Source organism: Nematolebias whitei, chromosome 12 (assembly GCF_014905685.2).
Source record: "Nematolebias whitei isolate Nwh7 chromosome 12, NemWhi1, whole genome shotgun sequence".
Lineage (NCBI taxonomy): Eukaryota > Metazoa > Chordata > Actinopteri > Cyprinodontiformes > Rivulidae > Nematolebias > Nematolebias whitei.
In genome coordinates, this window is record NC_056509.1 from 3,886,153 (window position 1) to 3,892,422 (window position 6,270).

The following is a 6,270-nucleotide window of genomic DNA, read 5'->3' on the forward strand; positions in this document are numbered from 1 at the left end:
TGCAGCATTAGCATTTGCTGGGGACTCATCGGATCAGGTCGGTGTTTGGTAAATGCTCCTGTATGCATACATGTAATTTGATTTTATGAACTCTGAATACTTGTAATTTGTTGTCCAATAAATCTTTTGAACTAAGGTGGCCGTATCAGCTGTTTTGAACACCATTAGTGGCGCTCAGCCTCATCAGATGGTGACCCCGAACGTCCAGCTGACGGAACCACGAATTGGGTCGAGAGGGTGCTGAACTCCCACATTGTGAACTTCTGGGCCCAGCAAAGATAAAAGGTAAGCGGAAGTTACCTCTGTTGGCCGAAAGGCTCGAATTACTCCGCATTTCGACCGTAAACCAAATTGAAATCTTCCTCTGTGGGTGTTCGTACCATCTCCTCAATCAGATGTTTGGTAAGCTAATTTAAAGTGATTAGTGGAACTTCTGACGTACAGATTACTTGTATTCAGACTTGGGGGGTTGCAAGACGCGTGCGTGCTTGCCCGCGTGCGTGTAAGAGTGTGTGTGTCCTGTGCACGACTTTGTTTAGATAGAACACGATTTAGAATCGTGGCGGAGGAAGACCGTGGCGTCTGCCGTTGAAAAATATATAGTATACACGTTCACTTTGTTTTCAACGTGGTTGGCCGCTAAAGGGCTCACCTGACAAGGTGAGCCTAACGAGTTGGGAACTCGGGGGCTGTGGGGTGCTTCTTCCCACCGCGGGTGTTGACTGTCCGCGAAATATAAGAGCAATTGTTAATTTAGTCGAAGTGAACGTTACAGTCTGGGACTTAGTACCAAATTTCGGGCGGTCTGGGACCGTTTTAGGGTCAGGATTAAGTTTTGTGCCGTGCTGCGACTGTTTCTGTCTGTGTGTGTGAGGGTGGGGGTTGCTTGGGGCTTTGTGTGTCTGGCTGACAGAGAAGATTTGTTTTCTCTCCGTTTAGACTGGTGTGGGGGAAGGTGAAGCCTTTTCTTTTGGTTTGCTCTGTCCTTCTGGGTGAAAGTGCGTGCGCTGTTCTCTGTGAGTGTCAGGTGACTCGGACTGACTGGAGCATCCATATCCTGACCGAAAGGGGGCGCTGTTGTATAAGGCAAGGACAAGTCTGGACTCTGGGTTGTTTTTTTTCATACAACAGACTTGTGTATTGTTTTATCACAACGGGGCCTGCTGTGCATGTGAATGAAAGAGAATTGAATGCCTGAGTGTGTGAACGGTCATCAGGTGTGGAACTCATGAATGTGATACAATCTAAACGAGATGGAACAATTTTGAATATGAAATAAGTATAAAAGACCAGCAGACCAATAGCTAAATCAAGCAGAAATAATCTTAAAGTACCAAAAGTAAGTGGGTAGAGCTTGGTGTTCCTGAATTAGGCTGTAAAAGTTGGATTAATTTAAAAATAAAGGTGGAATTAGCTGATATTGGCATGAAACAGCTATATGGTATCTGAAATGTACGCCGGTGTATCTGAATCTTTCAAACATTAGTTGAAAGGAGCTCACTGTTCAGAAATTAACCGGAATACGTCAGTAGAAGTAAAAAACGTTGGAGTAAGCTGAATACAGCTTAAAAGAGGGAGGAGGTGCTTGGAGGTGGTACATCAACAGGGGTGATTGTGGCAGGAGGAGATCTGAACGCCATTTTCAGTCACTGAACGTAGGGGGAGAAACGTAATACATCGTTTAAAACCGGAAGAATAATCAGCAGCTGATTAGACCACAGCTGTCGGAGGCCAGACATAAACAGGGATAAGAGAGCGAGGTTGAAAAACATTTGTGTGTTCAATCAGTGTCAGAGGTAAAGGAGCAGGCAGTGGCCTCTGGAACAGTTGATCTGCAACAGTGGTTTGAAACTCAAGGCCAGGGGGGACATCCCGTGTAGGAGCGGTAATTAACCGAGAGATGGAGTCAGAGGGGGTCAACTGGAGGTATTGTTGGAACAGCTAGCTGTGTGGGAAGAGGAAGATGGCAGACAGTCACTCACTAAGCGGGCGAGGGACAGAGGTAAATTGATAACAAACGTACTGAACAGACAGGCAAAGGTGGAGAGCTGCTGACAGAGAGCTGCTGCTATGATGCAGAGAAGGAAGGTGAATGGTTGAGGTGTCAAAGAGACCAAGTAGAAGAGCAGCATGGCTCACAGCATTGGTGCTGGGTTCAACCTGTTTTATCAGGGTGTGGATAGAAAGAGAAATGGAGTAGGGGTGGTCTTGGAGGAAGTGAGGAGTAGGTCTGACTAAGGCCTTAGAGGAAATAAGGAGGACGATTCGTTGTGGTGACGTCTGAAAAGGGAAAAGCCGAAGGAAGCAGGACAAATAAAACAAATAAACATCATAAACAGGTCAAATAAAGTTTAAACATTTCTGGATGACAAATTGTAAACAAATTAGCTGAAATTTCTTCTTGGGATTGACAATAAAATCAGTTAATAAATTTTACTATATAACGACAGAATGTAAAATAAGTAATAAACAAAATCCTTGACACTTGTAAAATGAATAAAATGGATTCTGGTCAAAGAAACTCTTAACTGAACACAAATTGAAAGGCTTAAATCAATCAGTCTAAATGACTTTATCACATATTGAAAATATTGTCTAGAGTTTAGGAGCTGTTCCCTTCTAAGAGCTACCTGAAGTGGGTTATTTATGAGAAAACAACTATTCTAGTGGGTAAATGAACTGACTCTAAACATCTTGAGACGTCACACAGGTCCTATGAGTGCATGAGGAGAACAGGGTTGAGTACATGGTGAGTTTGAGAAGTTGTGCTTTTGAACAAAGGTGCATGTAGACGTTTTGTGCAGTGCTAATGGTCTCTGTGATGTCTTGAAGTGTAGACATAGTCAAAATACATATTCTGAAAGATGGAAGACAGTATTTTGGATGGAATATTTTTTGCAGTAGGCGTCAAGAATTGGATTGTGCAGTGTTTAATGAAAGTTTTCACTCTTATGTAATTGAGCGGTTAAAACATCTATTGTACAATCCAGGACACCGGAATGACTCTGTTGAAGGTAAACACTGTGGTCTCAGGATAGAACTTGCTAACAGATGATTAATGTTGATAACAGATGAATGTTGAATCAGACTTTTAATAATTGGATTGTTTATTTTTCCTTCTCAGCAGCCTGAGAGAACAGAGCTGTGGATGGGGGATGGTGAGTCTGGCTAGGCCCACAAAACAGACAGGTAGTCTTCAGATACATACAGCATCCATCTGAGGTTGATCATGACCCTCTAGTGCTGGGTGCCAGATCGGATACCAGATGTGTCAGGGGGACGCTGAAGTTGGGTCTGGGAAAACTGACCAATGGGACGGTTCAGAGAAGCTGTCAGTCGAGCACAACTGACACAACAACAAAGAAATTGTCAGCCAAACAATATGACTTTTCAAAGCAAAGATCTATCAGTCCAACAACGAACTGAATTAACTGTCCAGAGGGGGTCCTGGAGTTGTCAACAGCGGGTACATCCAGTCAAGCCTTGCTGTATGCTGAGATATGAACTGCTGCACAAAGCTGAACTGGTCTCTAGACAAAGGGAGACAAACTGAAGACTGAAAAGCTGAAAGAAAAGCTGGTGGTCAATCTGTCCAAGGTCACTAACAACAGCTGCAGCCTGACGGAGAGGTCAACCCCACATTTGGTTGGTGATGGTCATCCGAGCGCTTTGGGGTCATGATCAAAACTGCAGTTGGCTTTGATAATAATCACTCACATAGACTCATTTTAAGACAGGTGACACAACATGACACAGAAGTACTGATGTGGGGGTGCTAGATGATTCGTCCTTTTCCAATTGCTCTGAGATGAAAGTTGTTTTATTACCTCTAAACCTAATCGGACGAGGAATAATGCTCCCCACCCCTGAACATAATATTGACTTTTTAACTTTTCATTTATACAGGTCACGAAGTCTCGTTCCAGAGAAAACCTGTACCTAAGACCTGATTCGGAGGGAGTTCACTAATGTTTTCTAAAATAATAATAAATGATTGTCTTTGCCTTGAATGAGCTCATTTGGTGGGTCTAGTTTGATACAAGGGATGAAATTTATTTAAGGGTTAACTCTTTGGAAAATTATATGAGAGCTTGGGTCATACTTGGATATTTTTTGCATACCATGGATTGAATAACAGTAGGGGAAGATTTAAAACTACACCATATTTTATATTTCTGAAACTAATACTCAGACTGGGGGGTTAGTATATTACGACCGGTAATACTTCAGATTTGAAACAGAAAACTGTTTCAAAGAGGGGGAAGGTGAAGGCTGCTCTTAGCAGGAAACAGTTCATACAATGATTAGATCATTACAAAATATACAAAAATAACTTCTTAGGGTTTTATATTTAAATGAACAGCAAAAAGCCAGTAGTGAGTCTGAAGCGTTTAAAGGATCATTTAGGATAATCACATTGACATTTGAAAATGCACTTGTATATATCGGTTTAACAAAAGTATCTTTCTCTTTCTTTGTTGTAATTTGTACAGATTCCAGAAAAGGGGGACGCCCCTAGCCTGAAGGAAATTTGAGCAAAGGTTAAGGGGAAATGGGGTGATTTGGTATTTTTAAACACCACTGACTTGACTGACTGGACTGGACTTAAATAGTTTAATTGGGTTAATAAAAGGTTTCATGAACAAAGTATTTTAACCACATTTTTCTCTTTCTCTCTCTTTTTCTTCCTTGCTCTTGTTTCCACAGTGTATATGTCAGTTGTTTAAATTTTTAAAGTTATATTGTATTTTGATTGATGCTATTGGCGCAAGCGATTTAATGAAGTTACTTCCACAGGCTCCAGGAGGAGGGAGGCCGGCGTGGGGGATTGCTTATTGTAGGGTGTTGTTGTACATTGTTGTTGTGTATGTTTAACTTTGCTAATTGTAGGTAGACCTGTTGACTGCAAAGGCTTGGAAGGGTGAAAGACGGGACGAGAGTACACAGGTATCCCTGGAGAAGTCCAGTATGTACCTCATTTCAGTTTCAAGTGTATAGATGGATGTAAGAATAGCATTTTATTTCAGTTTTACAAGTTCTGTTTTATTATAACATTACAGTGTAAGAGTACACACTAGCTGTAGCAATAATAACAATCAGGGTGTCCCATACTTAAGAAACAGGTTTTACTCACTAGGAAGTAACAACAGTAGGTTTTTGACCAGGCCCACAAATGGGTCATGGATCCCACAGATAAAATAATCAAAAGGCCATGTAGGGTGTTTAACAATTTGCAAGCTTTGGTGTCCAGCTTTTCTCATCAGGAGGGAGAATCTCTGACCGAGGAGATTGACTACGGACCATCACACCGGACTGGGTCCTGCTGAAAAGAGGGACAGGACGCCACCAGGTGGTGAAGAGAACAGCACACGCCATCGGTCTCCAGAATGAGAGTGACACCTGTTAGGACCACAACCAGTGCGCCCCTGGAGAGGAGCGGAATCGATTGCTGGACCAGATGGAGGGTGATCTGAGGACAGCTCCCCGCTACACCTGGAGGAGGTGACAGGACCTTCGTGGGAGCTCACTCTTTGCCCCTTTGTTCTGGTAGGAAAAAGGCAGTAGCAAACATTGGAGAAAAAGTCTCCGCTCTGCCTAAGTCGGTCAGTCAGGTGGAACGGGTAAGGACGGAAGATTACCAGCCCTGACCGTGAAGAACAGAAGACGCGTCAAACTGATTTTAGTTTTGTCCCAATGCACACACACGTCATTTAGAATGTCTGATCAGACTGATAAAGGTTCTGATGACTTTACATGAAGATATCTCCACGGGCCGAATCCCGCCGAGCATCAAAAGGACCCTTGTGGACGAACAAGGCCTCCCACCGCAAGCTCAAGAACTGAAGACCTGCAAGATAGTCCTGTTTAAATTGAGTGTGTTGTATTTTCCTGTTTAATATGAGTGTCTTGTCTTTCCTCTCAGTCATTCTGAAAAACAACCAGAGAAGGGTCGTGGATCCAATTGGAAGCTCTTAACTATTCAAAATTTTACTCCATTCAATTGGGCATTTCATCATTCTAAAATCCCACGAGGCATTATAAAGGTGGTTTAACAGGAGGTCAATTTTGGTATTAGGGTAGAGTTTTACTTATTTTAGTGGGTTGGGCATTTATGTTTTACTAGGAGTGTTATAATTTTTGTATTTTTATAAAGGTTTATGCATTTGGTATTTTTTACAGGTTTTGAAGGGTTTGAACCAGGGGTCTGGTCCAGGACCCCTGGAGGGTTGCAGTAAGTTTGGGTCACTTCCATATGGACAAATCCAAAAA

The 6,270-nt window shown here is 42.5% G+C and overlaps 1 protein-coding gene across 1 annotated transcript in view; it reads left to right on the plus strand.

Moving 5' to 3' along the window:
- The window catches only part of nt5dc1 (5'-nucleotidase domain containing 1), a gene marked incomplete at its 5' end in the record, with an annotated part of 416,600 nt that overhangs the window by 22,032 nt on the left and 388,298 nt on the right, over positions 1 to 6,270 (plus strand).